The sequence below is a fragment of the Phyllostomus discolor genome, chromosome 5, assembly GCF_004126475.2.
Source record: "Phyllostomus discolor isolate MPI-MPIP mPhyDis1 chromosome 5, mPhyDis1.pri.v3, whole genome shotgun sequence".
In the NCBI taxonomy this organism is placed as follows: Eukaryota; Metazoa; Chordata; class Mammalia; order Chiroptera; family Phyllostomidae; genus Phyllostomus; species Phyllostomus discolor.
Window position 1 is genome coordinate 63,370,866 of NC_040907.2, and position 18,118 is coordinate 63,388,983.

General features: G+C 36.4%; 1 protein-coding gene and 1 pseudogene across 2 annotated transcripts in view; one reads left to right on the plus strand and one right to left on the minus strand.

The window, feature by feature from the left end:
• The window catches only part of PRKACB (protein kinase cAMP-activated catalytic subunit beta), a 111,298-nt gene that overhangs the window by 9,134 nt on the left and 84,046 nt on the right, over positions 1-18,118 (plus strand). The window lies entirely within an intron of this gene.
• Positions 12,329-14,576, minus strand: LOC118500667 (annotated as a pseudogene).

The following is an 18,118-nucleotide window of genomic DNA, read 5'->3' on the forward strand; positions in this document are numbered from 1 at the left end:
ATGTTATTTTAGTTGCCCAACCATGGTCAAGGGGGTGTGACTTTGGATGGTCAAGGGTTCTTTTCTACATTTCACCCTCATTTTGTTCCCCTTTTTAAGTCCCCCTATTTAGAAACTATAAAACTATAATATCTGATATAAGTTCTATTAATATTAGTTAAGAACTATAGCTACTAAAGGTTTAACTTTTTTGTTTTGAAAGAGTAAAAGCTAAAGCACTGATGAGAACAGTATAAACTTTAAAGAATACAAATTAATTTAAAGTAAGATGAAATATTACTTTCATAATTAAAGTGTGCATCCTGTAAAATATTGAGCTTTGTAGTCACGTGGAATAGGGGAAAGAACATGTAAAATATAATACAAACATATATTAAGTAAATCAGTTTTCTTCCTCTAGAATCTTTTAAAATACATACTAAAAAGTTAAGGTGTAATTTAAGATGGAACATGAACTTAGACTAAGAAAAATCTACCTGTTTCCTAATACATTCTGTTACTTCATTTTGGACAAATATTTTAATGTCTCCAAGCTACACTATAAAATTAAGAAAGATGGGTTTGATAGAGGCTGTGATGTCTTTATAATCCAACGATTCCAGTGTATTTATTAAAAGAAAAAAATGTGCATTTTAAAAGGAGCAAGTCTTGGGAATAAATTATAGAAGGTTCTCATAAAATAATGCAGGTAGAGAAGTGGTAAACAAGTCTCAGTGTGAGCAAATATAAGTTAATTATTTAGGGAAATTTTTTGATGTACTTAAAGAATGATAGTCTCTAAATTTTGACTTAAGAAATTTCTGAATCACTGTCTTGGCCTTTGAAGCTAGTCTCATGTTCTACAGATAAAGGGACTATCTTTAATTTTTGGTCATTAGAGTGTACTAGAAATAAAACATAGCACATTCTACTCTTAATATAAACCTTTACAGTACAACGTGTAGTGTGATGTTTTGTGTATAACAGATCCAGAAAGTTAAGATAAGGGGCAGCTAATAGGAGCTAAGAGAAAGGAGGGTCTATTGTATGAGGATAAACTAAAGAAACAAAACAAAACAGAACAAAAAACTTCAATCTAGAAAGATTAGGGCTACATTATCAAAGTGTATAAATCAAGTAGTATAGGCAGAAAAATATACTACTTTAATAAATCAAGTAGCATATAAAAATATACTCCAAGGGCTTGTTCACCTAAATTTGAAACACTAGATCTCATAAGCTATTCCTCAAAATTTATAAAAGTTAGTTGTAGAGCAAATGAAAGGAAGTACAGTAAAACATAGATAAACTAAGCTTAGAAAATAAATATATTTAACTGTTTTGCAGTCATTTATGTGATAAGTAAAACATTTGTGCTTATACATTTTGTTAGTATTTTCAGCAATTGCTAGGAAAATTTATCGGGGTTTTTTTTTTCTCTTAACGGGTTTTGTTATCCCTTCAGCTTTTACAGCTACTGAGGGAGTTATAACTATTAAAAAATAGATCTTCACCTTTTTCTAATATTGAGGCTTATTATTATAATGCAAATAATAAATTTTTCCCTAATGTGGAGGTATAGCATAAATATTTATATTTTAATTTGCTATAATAAATCCATTTAATTATTTTTAAAAGTTTTTAGATGATGGGAGCTAAATAGTTGTCTTTATGTAGCTCATAGACTATTGGAAGATCTAGATAAGTAAATGAGAATTTTTAGGAAGTATAATATAGTATGTTTCTTATAGTAATAATATGTTTCATGTTTTGGTTGTAATGTAAATTAGCTTCAGAAATGCTCTGTATCAATGCAGATGGTTTTCTGAATCAAATGTGGGACTCATAAAAAGAAATATTCACTAGTTGATAATTCACAGTGATGAATGTATGACTCACTAGCATATTTGACAATAGGCTGCCTTAGGAAATCCAACATAGATATCAGGTCTTTGTCTGACTTGCTATAACCAGCTAGTAAGTTCCAAGCTTTATGGTCACGGTTTAAGGTTGTATTCTTTGTTGCCTACTATTTATATGGTGTTAACTTTTCAATGACTCCTGAAACTTTTCTTTTCCTGTAAGGCAACTGTTGAATCTAAATCTTGAAGTCTTTGGCAAATCTGTATTCCTATCTGGACTTTGTCTTCAAAAAAACTAAAGATACTGTCTTGAGAGCTCATTATTTTAGGGCTTTAACAAAATGAGTATTCAGTTTCTATACCATATTATTTTTAAGTATTTTACTACATAGCATCAGCAGACTATTGTGCTATGTGAGCCACAAACTTGAGAGAACATGTTTATACAGATATTACTTAGCTTCTTTTGTAGGAGCCAGTTCTACTGATAATTTAGCTCCTTCAACCTAATCCTAGCTCAACTCTCTAGATGAGTAAAAGACATGAAAAGTTAAACCGGGGAAGAATATGAATTCCTGTTTGGGCTGTAGTCTTGATGTTACTAAATAAACCATAGTTTGACAGATAGAATGACACAGAGACATAAAAGTCTATTGTTTGTTAGTCATTCAATCATCTTGTCCTTCTCAGCCAGTACTTACTGAGTGCCTACTTTGTACCAGGTGCTATGCTCATCTGGAAATGCAAACATGCAAATGAAAGTAAGACTTGGTTTCTTAAGCTGTGGGGCTAATACATACAGATATTTATGGTAAAGTTCACAATCATACGCAGGCACTTGAGATTGATACTTGGGTAAAAATAAAACAACAGCTTATATAGGAATAAGTATAGAATTTCTGAGATTGCGCTGGGAAGTAGGCTGTAATTGACTGAAATAGAAACTGGCTTTGAGTCCATTTTGGATATATTTACATCTGTAATTGTAGCACTTACACCAACATTGATTTCTCAGCTCTACCTCCTACTACACATTGTGATCTGTAAGGGGAGAGGCACTATCTACATTGTTTAATGCTTTGATCCCTAGAATTTGGCACAGTTCCTAGCTCATAGTGGAAGCTAAAATCATGGATAGTTAAGTGAATAAAAAGTTCAAGCCTATTTTAGAAGTATTTAGCCCCCACCCCTCAGTCGGCAGGTAATTTCTCTGTAATGTTGAGTATATTGATTATTTGAGTATAGTAGTCAATTTACTTGATAAGAGGATACCTCTTTCCTTCTCTTCTTAGCACAAAGTTTATTTGACATTTATATGTCAAAATTATATCACTCTTAATTGGTAGGGAGAGATTGGCCTCACTCTTCAGAGAGGAAGACATTAGATTAGGGAAAAGCATTGTATTCCTAATCGCTGGGAAAATTCCTGTTCACTTGAGGCCTGCTGTGGTCTGAATGTTTGTGTCTCCTGAAAATTCATGTGTTGAAATCCTAATCTTCAAGGTGATAGTATCAGAAGGTGGGACCTTTGAGAGGTGATTAAGTCATGAGGGCTCTGCCCTCATGGATGGAATTTGTGTCCTTGTTAAAGAGGCCTGAGAAAGTTCTCTTGCCCCTCCTGCCACATGAGGATACATTGAGAAGATGACTGTCAGTGAGAAAGTGGGCTTTCCCAGACACCCTGTCTGCCAACCCCATGACCTTGAACTTTAACCTCATCAGAACTATGAGAAATAAATTCCTGTTGTTTATAAGCCACCTAGTCTATGGTACTTTGTTATAGCAGCCTGAACAGATGAAGCTGCTAACCATTAGCGTACTACCACTGCTACGTTCCCATCCTGTTGCTGCCATTCACCAATCTTTTGCAGATTAACATACAACTGAGTTTAAATACCTATCTTTTCTTGAATGAAAAAAATATATATAATTGCATATTTAAGTGAGAATGTATTCTTACTGTCTGTGGAAATGTAGCATTTATTAACAGCAAATATTAATTTATCTAATTGAGAAAAACATCAAATTATTCCCCTTGCCCCCTTTTTAAAAAATAAATTAACTGACTGTCCTTTGAGAATTTAGAAGCTGGCTACACAGGTGATCAGAAGTTACTAACCCAGGTACTTAACATTGTTATCTGGATCACGCTGAGATTCAGAAAATAATAAAAGTGTTCTCAAAGAGGCAATAATGGGTGTTACAATGTATTTATATATGCTCACTGTTACTTTTAAAATCTTTCCTAACCTGCAAAGTAGAGATAGTGCTGAGCCGTGAGATTTAAGTATGTATGTTTCTGTTGGCACCTAGAATATGATAATAAATAGTAAATATAGCCCTGGCTGAGTGGCCCAGTTGGTTGGCACATTGTCCTATACATCAAAAGGTTGTGGGTTTGAGCTCCGGTCAGGGCACATGCCTAAGTTTCAGGTTTGGTCCCTGGTTGGGGCACATACGGGAGGCAACCAATCAATGTTTCTCACTCACATTGTTTTCCTCCCTTCCTGTCTAACATCAATAAATATCTTTGAGTGAGGATTAAAAAATAGTAAATATAATGTTTTAAGGGAAATCCTTAACCACTGTTTATATAGAGTGAACACATTTTTTAAACAAGTTTGATTGCCAGTCAATGGACAACTAGAAATAGTAAATACATCTAATGGAGTAATTACACATTATAAGGAGATAATTTATGTTCATAATCTCATGATCTCCTAGAATAAAAAGGTATAAAAATTCAGGGAGGAATTTTAGTTATCCATTAGAACTTTAAAAATTATATAAAATAGCTTATTTCTCACAATAACCTTATGTAATAGATACTATTATCATCATTTTTTTCTGGTAAGAAAACTAAGACTTAGAAAAGTTAAACAAGGTTACACAGCTAGTTATATGGCACAGCTTCATGTAATGCAGCTGAGTTGATCTGATTCTACTCATAATCAGTGTTACACTGTTCCCCTAACATGATGATGATAATTTTCTTTTAAAAATTGTGCATTTGAAATTGTTCTAGAATCCAAAGGGCCCTTAGAGGATCCTTGTACCTGCCTATCACCTTGTTGGAATATTAGTACTTAGCTTTCCCTGTGTGCCAGGCAGTGTTGTCAGTGCTGCATGATACCTCCTAATTTAACTGCATAATCTGTTGAGGTGCAAACTATGATTGGTTATTTTTTAAATTTTTTATTTATTGATTTCAGAGAGAGAAACATTGATTTGTTGTCCCTCTTCTTTACGCATTCATTAGTGGATTGTGCCCTGACAGGGGATTGGTTCCACAACCTTGTTCTAACCAACTGAGTATCTGGCCAGGGCCTGGTTTTATTTTTTATACAAGAGAAAATATAGGTGCAGAGAGGTTAAGTAGCTTTTCCAAAGCTACATAGTTAGTAAGTAGTAAAGCAGGGGTTTGAACCTAGGCAGTGTAACTCTGAAGTCTTTGTTCTTACCCGCATGCCATGTTGACTACTTTTTAAAAACTTGTACATTTTTTTACTTCATTTACTTATCTCTTTCATCATAATCTTTCCAGTGATAGTAAACTCATTACTCTACAAGGCAGTGTAGCAGCCGGGTTACACTAGAGAAATGATGTCAAACAAATATATATTAGCAGGTGTATTGCAAAGAATTGACTTAATGATTGTGAGGTCTGGCTAGGCAGGTCCAAAATTCACAGAACATGCTGTTAGGAAGGGCAAGCTGGAACTCGGGCACAGACTGAAGCTACAGTCCACAGCTCAATTTCTTTAGGGAGCCTTCAGTTTTAAGCAAAACTGAATCAGGCCTACTGAGATTATCTTGGATAATCTTTACTTAAAGTAAACTGATTATGAACTTTAATCACATCTACAAAATACCGTCAGAGCAAACCTAGGTTTGTGTTTGATTGAATTGCTGGAGACTGAACCCTAGTCATGCTGACAATGAAAACCAATCATCACATACTTTGGTTTCTCTTCAGATGGTAAAATCTTCTGCCTTTAAAACTGATCATCACAAATCAATAGATAAAACAGATTATCACAGGCATTTTTGTTTGTTTGTTTGTTTGTTTCAACCCCAGAGTGTGTATAGGGAAGAGTGGGGAAGTGGATTCATTTTCCCAAGCTAGAAATGGAATCTTTTATTTTCTTTTCGACCTTCATTTATTTCTTGATCACTCCTACCACCTCCTCAACTCCACCCTGACCACACAGTGTACATAAACCACATTACCTTTAAAAAAAAAAACACAAGCCTCAAAATAAAAGGTACAGAAATTACTGAACCAGGAAATCTATGCTGAAGCTACTGTGTTTGAACATAAAGTTGATCACTTTTTATATGGCAATGTAACTGGTTTTGATGTTCATGGATTTCTCCTAAGAAGCTAGAAATTGTGAGGAAATCCAGAGAAATTTCCAGGCAGATTTTATTTAGTTGATGCTCCAGCAGGAGAGAGTCAGCACAGAGGAAGGAAAGGCCCTCTGAACTGAATTGGGGGCTGGCTCTGCTTGGCTTGCTTTTATAAGATGGGGATGAAGCGGGCTTGGGTGAAAAGGCAGGCTTTTAGAAAAGGGCAGACTTCTGGAATTTTCCATTTCAGGGTTGGCGGTGTCCTTTCCTAGCTGTGCTGCCTGGTAACTATGGCAAGATGGCCGACTGCTCATTACCACCAACCTAGAAAATGTGGGTAGCATTAAAACCTTGATCAGCTGTGCATGTGGGTCAGCAGTTTAAGCGGGCAGTTAGAAGTGAGATAAAATCAGCTACCTCAGAGTTTTTGAGTAGAGAGTGGAGGGGTGATGACATTTTGTAGTCAGCTTATTCTGACCACCTGGTCTTAACTTGGCTTCCTGGCCACCAAGTATTTTGTGTTCCCTGCCCCAAGGCCTTATGTTGCCTCAGTAAGGGAGTCACACAGTGGAATGTCTTTCTGAATTCACTGACATTCTAACAGGAAGTTAGCATGGAATTCTTACAGGAATTTAACTTATTAAATACAAGGAGCATTGGCCCACATAATTGATGAGATAATTAGTGCTTAATAAAATACAGAATTCTCTCTAGATTTTTAGATGCAAGGAGGGTTTTAGAGAGCACTGCCTGCAGATATATATGTGTATATAAAATATTTATATCTTTATATTTATTATTTTGATAAATAAAATTTAAAATGCTCTAAGATTCTTTTTTTATTTTATCTTAATCATTGTTCAAGTACAGTTTTCTCCCTTTTACTCCCAATCCAGCCCCCTCTCCCAACCGTCCCCACTTCCCTCCCATTACCACCCTCCCCCTAGTTTTTGTCCATGTGTCCTTTAAGTTTGTTCCCGTGAACCCTTCTCATTGTCCCCTGAAATTCCCTCTTCTCCCCTGTGGTCACTGTCAACCTAAACAACAAAACAAAGAAACAAGCAAAATATAACCAAAGACACTGAAATAGAGGACAGGCTGACAGGCTCTTGGATTCTTTACTAAGACATAGATTTAAAGTGATGCAAAGCAATGTGTCATAAATTTTCAACTAGACTAAAAGGCTATAAGTTTAAGTGCCACACAGACCCTCTCTGTTAGACAGTTGGGGTTTCTAGAAACAAGGACATTGTTCTGTAGCAGTAGTAGCCTTACCTGTGGCTCAATGTAGAGATCTTCTCAGGAAAAAAATATAAGTGTGGCTTTTGTCTATTGGAGTTGATGTAATTTGATCATAAGGAACCTACAGAGTATTTAAAGGAATTTTATCACTCAGATTGAAAGGGGCAGAGAGCTCATAATGGAGGAAAAAAGTCTCAGGGACTTTAGCCTCCTGTGGACAGCAAAGAGGCTGAGAAGCTTGTCAGCTCTAAATATAGACCATTTCTTATGGAAAATGAAAAACGACTCAGGATGCAGTCTAGAAGCCACAGAGTGGAGCTGAGAGATGGAGAACCAACCCGGGACTAATCAGGGAACTGGTGACATGTGCCCCACTGGATCTCAGAATTGCTATTGACCAATGACTGTTATGTGCTTCTTGTTTCTCCCCTTTTGAATTTCCCATTGTGTTTTCTATTCTGGTCTCACTGTTGTATCATATATTTACTCTGTGTTGGGACGATAACTTGAATCTTTAGTTCACAGGTCTTCAGATTAGAAGAATCATTCCTGAGGAGCTGCATCTAAGAATCTACATCTGAAGGGCCTCATCTATACCTGTCTGCATCTGATGTAGACTAGACCCTGGACTTTGAGCCAATGTTGTAATGGGATGAGACTTGTAGGGGCTGGGGGGTTGAATATATTTCGAAAATGGAAGAGTGTAAACAGTATGTGGCCAGCGGGTAGACGGTGATAGAGTAGAGAAGACGGCAGATTTTTAACCACCCTTTTCAGTCAGAGGCATAGTTGATTTCTTCACCCCGTTGAATCTGGGCTTGGGCCATGATTGTTTATCCAGCAAAATATAGTATATATGATGCTGAATCAGTTGTAGGCTTATCCCTTTGAGATAACTGGCAGCCTCTGCTTTCAAAGAAGCTACCTCCTATGTAAGAAGTTTGGCTATTCTGAGACCAGCCTTTGTTAGAAGCTCAACTAGCCCCTTGGAGAGAAAGAGAGGAAAGTACACATGAGGGGAGAGAGAGATTGAGATTGAGAGAGATTGAGATTGGCCACATGAAATAGTAGCACCTGGCACTAGACAAGTGAGCGAAGCTTTCTTAGACCTTGCAGTCAGGTCAGCCTTCACCTGAAGCCAATTGAGTGAGCGGCTCAGCCAGCAGTGAGGATTGAGATTTGAGATATGACCTCAGTCGGGCTGTTCTAGCCATACTCTAGCTGTTTTAGCCACCAAGTTTGGACCCCAGACCCCAGAGAGAGATGAAAAATTCCTACTGTACCTTGTCCATTCTTGAGCCACAGAATTGTGAGCAAAATATAATTATTGTGTTAATAGTAAATTTTTGTATTTGTTACATAGCAATGGAAAACTGAAACACAAACGAAGAAACTGCAATACAGAAAAATTCTATTGCCTGCCCAGAGACAGTAAGAACTATTGTCATCAATTATATTTTGAACTGCCTATGTCCCTGTTCTTTCCAGAGGACCCTCCAGAACCTCTGTCCATCATTAGCAAACCTGTCTGTACCTACAGCTTTTCCATGTAATGGAAGTTTACTCCCTAGCACCTTACATTTGATAATTGGACAGTTATAGGTAGCATAATTCCTTGACTTAACTACAGAGTAATAATATAATTTGACTTATAGCTGGGTATTAGTTTTTAAAAATAGCACTGTTTTTAAAAATAGCTGTAGCTGGTGTGGCTTAGTGAATTGAGTGCCAGCCTGTGAACCAAAGGGTCACCAGTTCCATTCCCAGTCAGGGCACATGTCTGGGTTGTGGGCCAGGTCCCAAGTAGTGGCACTTGAGAGGCAACCACACATTGGTGTTTCCCTCTCTCTCTTTCTCCCTCCCTTCCCCTCTCTAAAAATAAATAAAATCTTTAAAATAAATAAATAAAATAAAATAGTGGTACCTTCTCTTCTGAGCTCTTTGAAAAACAGGTTCCTCACAAAAGCTTTTAGTTAGCATCTGACTTAAAATTTCTTACAGGAAATTCAAAATAATTTATATAATATATAAAAAAGTAAACAAGTTAGTACTCATAAAACATTGAAGTTTTTCATCAAATGTCCTTCTAATTGCACTGTTGATTAGAAGTCTTCTTCTTGACCATTCCTAGAACAGAATTCTACCCCAGTCACTTCTCCCTTCTGGATAGTTTCTTCTGGAACATCCAATTCCTTCCCACCTTCTTAATATGCAGAGAAACTTCTCTCACAGGAAAATCAATCTGATATCAAGGTACTGATACTTGACTTCTTTTAAAACCTGGAGTGAGTTTATTAAACTTTTTTTCTCAAAGGAACTTTCATAGTAACTATTATGAAAGTGAAAATTTCCACTTATCATTACTTATATATTAGAAAAAGAGAAGAAAATCTCAACCAGAATCCCACCATTCTCAGATAACCACTGTTAGCATTTTTTCTTCAATATAGTAGTCTCCCTTTATCGGCTGTTTCACTTTCCATGGTTTCAGTTACCCACAGTCAACCACATTCCAAAAACATTAAATGGAAAATTCCAGAAATAAACAGTTCATAAGTTTTAAATCTTGCACCATTCTGAGTGGGTGATGAAATCTACGTCCTTCCTGGGACGTGAATCATCCCTCTGTCCAGTGTGTCCATGCTGTGTATGCTCCCTGCCAGCGAGTCCCTGAGCAGCCGTCTCGGTTGTCAGATAGACTGTTGCAGGACTGTAGGGCTTGTGTTCAGGTCACCCTTATTTTACTTAACAATGGCCCAAGCACAGAGGTAGTAATGCTGGCAATTTGGATATGCCAAAGAGACACCATAAATTGCTTCCTTTAAGTAAAAAGGTTCGTATGGATGGGAAAAAACTTAGTATGTATAGGGTTTGGTGCTATCCTTGGTTTCAGGCATCCACTGGAATTCTTGGAATTTATCACCCATGTATAAGGGGGAACTACCATATATCCTTTTTAAAAATACATGGGTGAGTTTTAACAAAAATGGGATTATGATGATGATAGTATGTGCTCATTATGTGTCAGGCACTATTATAAATGCTTTAATCAGGTTTATTCCATATAATCTGTGTCATAGTCCAGTGAGCTCTATACTTTTATTAGCCTCTTTTGCAGGTGAAGAAAGTGAAACAGTTAAGTAGTTTGCCCAAGCTCACATAACTGGGATTCAAATGCAAGAAGTCTTAAATTTAGAGCCTGCACTTTTTAACCATTAACCTAACCTGCCATCTGTATTAATACAGTGACTTATACTTTAGTTTTATTTATTTTTTTTAAACAGATAATTTTTTTTAAAGATTTTATTCATTTATTTTTTTTAGAGAAGGAAGGGAGGGAGAGAGAGAGAGAGAGAGAGAGAGAGAGAGAGAGAGAGAGAGAAACATCAATGTGCGGTTGCTGGGGGTTATGGCCTGCAACCCAGGAATGTACCCTGGCTGGGAATCAAACCTGGGACACTTTGGTTCCCAGCCCGTGCTCAATCCACTGAGCTACGCCAGCCAGGGCCTATACTTTAGTTTTATTTTGTTTTCTTTTTATTTTTATGTTATGAATTTTTCCATGTAGTCAGATACTATTCTGTAGGAAATTTTTTACATTCAATATATTAATTTTTAAAAATAATAACATGTATAGAACTAATTTTTAAACTTCTACTTCAATAGTAACCATTCTGTCTACTTCCAGTAGCATTGGTCCATCAGTTTTGCTCGTTTTGTGAATTTAATCATATAGTACATACTCTTTCATGGCTGGGTTCTTTTGCCTGACAGTTTATAGAATTCATCCCTGTTATTGAGTGTAGTTGGAAATTGTCCGTTCTCTCTGCTGTGTGGTATTCTATTGTTGGAGTATATCACAACTTATCAATACTGTTGTGGGGTGTGATAAGTGTCCATTTGGAGTTAATATAAATGATGCTGCTGTAAACATTCTAGTACATGTATTTTGATCACTATACATGTGCATTTCTATTGAGTATAGTTGTAGACATTAAGCTTTAATACAAATAGTTTTCTAACGTGGTTATATCATTTTGTATTACTACCAGCAATGTGTGAGAGTTTCGTTGTGCTACATTTTTACCAACTTTCAGTTTTTCTTTCTTATTTGCTTTACTCATTGTGATAGGTGTTACAATGACATTTTAATGATACATGGTATTCCATTGTGTAGAGACGTACCATCTTTTTTAAAAAGCTCTTATTGCTAGACATTTAAGTTATCTCCATTTTTTGAAAAATATAAATATGAGGTTAATATTCTTGTAGATTTATTTCTTAAATTTCTGGTACATGTTTCTAATGCACATAATTGTACAAATAATATGACAGTTTGTTTCACTGATATAAGAATGAGTTATAACTTTTACAACTTCAGTTACTTGGTAAAAGATGATATCTCATACTTTATTTTTTAATTTTATCTTTAATGTATTTTTTACCATTACCATTTAGTTCCCTTAGGCCTGCCTCCTCCCAGCAATTACCACACTGTTGTTCATGTCTATGAGTCCCTTTTTCTTTTATCTCAATGCCTTCACCACCTAACCTCCTGCAAGCTGTTATCCTGTTCTCCATCTATGAGTCTGTCCCCATTTTCCTTATTTTATTAGTTCAGTTTGTTCCTTAGATCCACATATGAGTGAAATCATACAATGGCCAAGATTTTGAAGCAGCCCATGTGTCCATTAGTAGATGAGTGGCTAAAACAACTATGGGACATTTACACAATGGGATACTACTAGGTTGTAAAAAAGAAACAACATTTCACCCTTTGCAACAGTCTGGATGGACTTGGAGAACATTATGCCAAGTGAAATAAGCCAGTCAAAGAAAGTGAAATGAGATATCTCATATTTTAAATTTAAATTAATTTTATTTCCAGCAAAAGTTGAAGAATATATTTATTGGTAATTTTATATTTTTAATAAATAACCTGTTCTCTTCCAGTGCTTATATTTCTATTGAAATGGTTGTGAATGTCTATTTGTTACCACTGTCAACCCTTTCCTGGCTCTATATGTTAGAAACTTTTCCTATTTACCTTTAAATATTATAAAAAGTTAAGTTTTTATATAAGCAAGTTTATATCTTAAGTTTTTGTCTTTGATATCATACTTTAAAAGGCTTGTTAATATATTCAACTCTAACATTCTGCTCTCTCATTCCCATTAGTGTTGTATATTTGTACATATGCACGTTAGTTGTGTATTTAATTTTTTTTATTTGAAAAATAATATGAAAATGTCAACTTACTCCCTCTCTGCTATATTATTTTCTTTTTCTCAAATTCCTTTCAAAACAAACTTCGTAAGTAATAAGCAAACTTCACAGCTTCCACTTTCTTACTTTCTGTTTACACTTCACATCCTTAGTTTGATTTTTATTCCTACCTGCTCTGGCAAGCATCATCAGTGATCCTCAAGTTGTTTCTGTTTGCGAGGTTTTTTTCCTTTATAATAGAGTTTCTTCTTTGTTGTTGTTAAGAAAATTTTTGTGCTTTTATTGTGTCATGAGGCATTGAAACATCGGAACAAATCAATATCTGGGTGGTGAGGCAGCTTCTTCGTCCTTCACTTCTTTGGGTTACTAGAGCAACTTGTCAGTACATTAAAGAGAGAGAGAAGGAGAGAGAGAGCGAGAGAGAACTTTGTGCTGGTACAATACAAACCTCTCCTGTCAGCTGTAACTAGTGTAGCATCCAAACATCATGCACAATACCCAGGGAGCAGTGGCGCACTGCACCCACTCCCACTGCAGCCCTGCTCATTTATTCAGAGCGTCTGATATTTGGAGCATCTGGAGGAGTGTGAATAGTGTTGGGAAGAGGAGGGAACAGGAAACAGCCTGAATGCCTGGCTGGGAGGAGGCCAGGCAAAGTTGTGCGGGGCAAGCCTGAACATTGGTGCAAACCCAAGCATTGCTGATGTCCTTTAACAGGAACATCTGGTGGCACCTCATGATACGGTCTTCATCTGCCTTAAGCTGGCCCACAGCCATACTGATGGTACAGCTATCTGTAATGGGCTGATGGTCCTGTGCCACGATGCTCTGCTGGACTTTCTGGATTAGAAGGCTAGACAACTTCTCCACAATGGCAGCTTTCCCCTGGAATTGGTGTCCTTCCCACATAAGGGATGATGTGTCAGTGTAAATTGCACCTAGCTGGATTCTGTCATTGTCAGATAACTGATACTAATATTGAATGAAGCTGGATCCATTCTGCTCCCAAATTGGCCTGCCTCCCATTCCAGAGTGTCACCCAGCCTCACTGAGACCTGGGGAGCTGGCACAAGGCGGCGGTGGCAGCGGCAGCAACCCCATGAGTTTCCTTACTCTGTTGTGTTTCCCGAAATGAGTCATCCACACAAGTACTTCAACTACCGCTACATCGTGTTGCTGTATTCTCAACTTGGTGACCAGTTCATATCTTGTGTCTGTTCTCCAGGCATATCTGATTTTTACTGGGCATGTTCCTTGAAAAATCAAATTGAGGAAAGCATCTTTTCCCTAAATCTATAACCCCTATTTTGGTACAGATGGGGAAATTCCCTGTCATGTAAGTCAGAAATCTGGGAGTCCTTCTTAGACTTTTTCATTTTCCTTATCCCAACCTCTCATTGGTGATTGGCTGTTATTACTGATTTATCTCATCATTTCCAATTATACTTCTTCTAGTTTCGTTAAGATATTTATCATCTCTTTCCAAGATATCTAAAATAGTTGCTTAACATTCTCTCCACCTTTATCTTTACCATCTCCCTAATCTGATCTGGTTACTCCCTGCTTGCTTTTATGCTTTCACTGGGCCCGTATAGGATAGGGTTGACTGTGGTGTGTATAGGATAGGATTATTCTTAGCCTGGCATGTAAGGCCTGTCATGATTTGGCCTCTTTCTCTTGTTTGATTTCCTTCTTCCCTCCTTTTATAGTGCTTTTTACGACATGATTCCATGTGTTCTCATAAATATGTGGACTCTAATGAACAAAATAGAAACTGAGGTATAGATATGTGGAACAGACTGCCAGCTGTTGGAGGAGAGGGGAGGGGACTGGAAGAAAAAAGGCGAAGGGATTAGCCAAAGAATATATACACATGACCCATGGACATGAACAACAGTGTGGTGATGGCCTGAGGGAGGTGGGGAATGGAGGGCTAGGTGGAAGTGAAAAAAGGGGGGAAATGTGGGGACAACTGTAATAGCATAAAAAATTTAAAAAATAAAGAAAAAATATTAAAACTATTCTTTCCTGACTGATGTGACTTGGTTGAGTGTTACCTTGCGAGCAAAAAGTCACTGGTTGATTCCTGGTCAGGGCATATGCCTGGGTTAAGATTCATTCCCCAGTCAGGATCCGTGTGAGAGGTAACCAGTGTTGCTGTCCCTCTCTTTTTCCCGTCCCCCCCAAAAATAAATAAATTAAATTAGGCACATGCACACACAAAAGCACAATAAAATATCGTTGTTACTATGATTTCACTGGCATTGTTGCTGACTTTAACACTGAAAGTTGTGTTCAGAAATGTGCCCCAAACACAAAATTATTCTTTCTCTACTGCTAGTGAATGTTCATTCAGATATTACACATCAATTTTTACTAGTTTAAGTAAAACAAATCAATTTACTATTGGAAAAATATATGGGGTTAATTTAAAACTAAAAATGATTTTGTCTCTGGTTTCCTACTTGATGTTATCCATATTGATACCTTCCATTAGTATGGAATATTGAAGATTTGATTACTATGGATTATTGAAGAATAATCCATTAGTATGGATTATTGAGGATTACTGTACCTGATCTGTTCTTCCAGTATTTGACATTATAGAAAATCTCACAGGAATTAACCAAAGATATAAATAGTGTCTATGCATAATTACCAATTTATTTTATTTTACTTGGTAAATATGCTTCTTTTTAAGCTATAATTTTTGAAATGCACCCCCATTCTTTTCTTTCATAAGGCCTTTACCCGTCTTTTCTCCTATCTGGAAGTCACCTTATCTCCTCTCTTTCTGTGTAATTAACCCTTCGTCACATCCTTTGCATTTCATTCCAATCATTCTGTTTTCAGGAAGGTGCTCTCTGATCTTCCCACACTAGGTTAAGGTCCTTTCTTACATATTTTCATAGGATCATGCCACTCTTTTCATAGTACATTCTTTCTCACTGAACTGTTATGTCTGTTTTTTCTCTTCATGAAATGTAGCACATAGTACTGTGCTTGGCACATAGTGGGCACTTAAGAAATCCTCAGTAAGTAAAGAGCTTCTTGATAGGCAAAGGAAGATAATCAGAAATATTTTTCAGAGAGATGCTTTTTAAAAATATAGACATAACAAGACATATCTAAATGTTACTGTAAAAAAATCTCTACTCAACCTATGAAATGATATACCAACTGGTACTTATATTTTTTATTTTGTATTTACCTCTAATATAAGATTGGGAAGATTGTCATTAAAACACTTCTGCTTTGGTAGAGAATATTAATTATTTCCCTGGAGATAATTACAACTATGTACTTCAACTTCAGGCCAGGGTTTATTTGTTCTATTAAGAGCAATATGTTAATGAGAAACTAATATTATAAGGGAATTTGGCTCAAAGACAGTGAAATGGAGATTGTTTTGAAGAATTGAGAATATATTGGTATAGCACTGAATGTCTGTTGTCAGCATTGCTATCAGCATTGGAGCTGAGTGTCCATTTCATAGTAGATAATGTCTTAAATGGATTGCTTTGCAATGTGGCTTGCCTCGTTTGGCTTTTGCCTTAATCTCATTGTCCAGTCTCCCTAACCATTCTAGAATGTACGCATCTATTTCACATGTCCTCCCAAGAAAGGCAGCTAGGGGTCTTATTTGTATGTATATTTCATACAGTTCCCAGGAAACCAATGCAAAGTACTCCTAAGATGGATAATTAAGGTCCTAGGTACAGGATTCAAGGAGTATGTTCAGAGAAGTGTTCTGGCACAGAACTCAAAAAGATGGTGCTCCAAATTCTCTAAGAAAAGAAATTGACCGGAAATATTTTCAGTGCATAAAACTGACAGGATTAAGATCCAGAATAAAAAAATATAAGTTGATGAAAAATGAGGAAGAAAAATATAGTCAAGGATATGAAAAGATAAATTACTGAAGATAAAATTCAGATGATCAGTTGACTAATGAAAAATGTATTCTACTTATATCAGTGAAATATGACTTTAAGTGAGATGTCTTTTTTCATTTACTAGGATAAACAAGTCACACAATATCGTGTATGGCAAGCACATTGAGTGTAGACTGGGTAGCTGCTCCTGAGATGATTTGGTTGTATCTATTAAACTGAAAATGGCTATAAACTGTGACCCAGAAATTCACCTTTTAGGTATCTTCTGGTTAGAAACACATATATGTGCCCAAAACTGTGTGTTAAAAAATAAAGAAAATGTTAAGTATTGGTGAGAACATAAAGAAATCAAAACCCTGATACATTGCTGGTGGATATGTAAAATGATGCAGCCACTTTGGAAAACTTCTGGCAATTTGTCAAAATGTTAAGCATTAAATTACCATACCAAGCAGTTTTCCTCCTAAAAATTTATCCAGGAGAAATAAAAAACACGTTCACACAGCAATTTGTACATGGATGTTTATAGTAGCATTATTTATAATAGTCTTAAATTGGAAACAACTCAACTGGTGAAACAGAAGGTGGTTTATCCATATAATGGAATATTTTTAACCAATAAAAAGTAAAGTATTGGTACATGCTCTGACATGGACGAACCTCAAAAACAAGCTAATTGGAAGAAGTGAGACACAAAGGACTGCATGTTGTGTGATTTCACTTATATGAGAAAAACAAAACCTGTAAAGACAGATAGTAAATTAGTGGTTGCCCATGTCTAGTGGTGGGAATGCAGAAGGACCACAAATGGGCATGAGTTTCCTTTGGGGGTGATGGGAAATGGTCCAAAATTAAGTAATGGTGATGACTGCATAAATCTATAAATTTACTTTAAGAACCCCACTGGCCCTGACTGGTGTGGTGCAGTTGATTGGAACATCATCCTGCAGACCAAAAGGTCATGGGTTCAATTCCTGGTCAGAGCACATATTTAGGTTGCAGGTTCAGTCTCCAGTCAGGGCACATACAAGAGACAGCTGATCAGTGTTTCTGACATTGATGTTCCCTCCCTCTGTCTTCCTCTCTTACCCTTTTGCTAAAATCAATAAGCATGTCCTCATGTGAGGATAAAAATAACAACAATATTAAAATAAAAAGTTTAAAAGTTATACACTTAAAACTGGTTAATTTTATGGTATATAATTTAAAGCTCAATATAATTGTTAAAATGGTTAACAGTTGGAGATTTTATAAACACTGTAGCATGAGATAATAAGTCAACACTTGTACAAAGGAATAACTGAAAGAGATTATGACCAGAGACATATCATGACTTTCAGAAGAAATACAGATAATGGAACACAGGGAGTAGGGGAGAGATGGGTGGGCAGGTGGGGAGAAGGTGAGATACATATGTTCATTATCACATTCTTGGTAATAATGGAAACTGAAATAACCTCAAGACCCATTAATGGAGAACTAGCTAACTAAAATATGGTGCATTTGAAAAAAAATCTGGCAAAAGGATAGAAGGAAGAAGGTAGGGAAGTCAGGAGGAAGGGA